Source organism: Poecilia reticulata, unplaced genomic scaffold, assembly GCF_000633615.1.
Source record: "Poecilia reticulata strain Guanapo unplaced genomic scaffold, Guppy_female_1.0+MT scaffold_300, whole genome shotgun sequence".
NCBI classification, from domain to species: domain Eukaryota; kingdom Metazoa; phylum Chordata; class Actinopteri; order Cyprinodontiformes; family Poeciliidae; genus Poecilia; species Poecilia reticulata.
Genome location: NW_007615075.1, coordinates 20,518 through 21,882, shown reverse-complemented (window position 1 = coordinate 21,882; position 1,365 = coordinate 20,518). Strand labels below are relative to the sequence as shown.

Genomic DNA, 1,365 nt, shown 5'->3' with positions numbered 1-1,365 from the left:
CATCAGAACCGCGGCCCGGTTGGTTCTGGGTCGTAGTCTGAGAGCCGCACTGGGAGCCCCTGGTTCCTGTCTGCTGGACCTTTTCAAACTGGGAATCCTCCGGATCAATACGTGTGATCRGCTGATCAATCAGGGAATGTTTACCYAACCAACAAACCGACCCATGAAAACAACCAGAACCAGAACAAACCGGACTCACCTGCGACCCAGCAACATCTAAACCAAAATCCTGCTGCCATTTTGATTTTAGAGAGAAAATACTGACCTGATGAAATCTATGGAGGACTGACCCTGCCAAAGCTGGCAATATTTGTCACGTTATTTACTTAATTAGGACATTTTTTCTTGATTTATCGCCAGTTTTGGCAGGATCAGTCTTCCATAAGAAGCAGATAGAAAAAATGGAAATAAGTAAATGGTTTGTAAAAGTAAATAATTCATCTGAAAAATGCTTATTTTGTCATTTTCAATGGTATTTAACTTTATCACTAATATTTAATTTTACATTATATTTCTTTGTTTATTGCTCATTTATTTATTGGCATTTTTCATATTCCGTATTCATGATTTTTTTTTTTACTTTCATTTGCTCTGTTTTCTCAGATTGACTGCAAACATAAAAAAAATTACAAAATTAATACAAGATAGGAAATAAATACTGAAATAAAATGTAACRTGAAATGAAAAACTATATATTAAATACAGAATATGAAGAGATAAAAGGAAAATAATTTACAAAACACTAAGATTAGGAATAAAAAAGAAAAATAAGTAATATATTAGTTATATTAACATGAATTTGTCACAAAGAATAATAAAATAAATTGAGAAAGTTCTTATTTTTTATTTTTATGGTTGCAACATTGTTCTCAAGAATTACTTTCTTAAGCCATTTATTTATACACGTAATGATAGTTTTGCCAGGGTCAGTCCTCCGTACAAARCAGGAAGGAAACGGGAAAATTTAGGAAGAATCCAGAAAAAAACATATTAATGGAAACGGCAACAAAAAAAACAAAAAAAATCACCTGAATAAAAGAAATAAAAGCAAACTGACAGAAGAGAAGCAGGAGAAAACCTGAAGAAACCAAACCAGGAAGAGAAAAGTGATTATTGATGATTATTGATGAAGTGACGTCGTTATGGAACCAGAACAATCAATGTTTCCTCTTTGGCTTGATGCTAATATCAGACCAAAGTTTTCTCCTGAACTTCATTAAACGTGTTTGTCTCGTTTTGGCCGCAGCTGATTAAGATGCAGCAAATGAAGCGGAAGCAGAAGCAGAAGTGGTTTGATGAATTATGGAGCGACTTCAGTCAGGACGGCGTTTTCTCAGGACGAAGCAGCAGCAAAGCGTGAGAGTC

The 1,365-nt window shown here is 34.5% G+C and overlaps 1 protein-coding gene across 1 annotated transcript in view; it reads right to left on the bottom strand.

Annotated features, from left to right (window-relative positions):
• dis3l (DIS3 like exosome 3'-5' exoribonuclease) overlaps positions 1–1,365 on the bottom strand; it is a 27,001-nt gene that overhangs the window by 20,538 nt on the left and 5,098 nt on the right. The gene's annotated exons all lie outside the window — the stretch shown is intronic.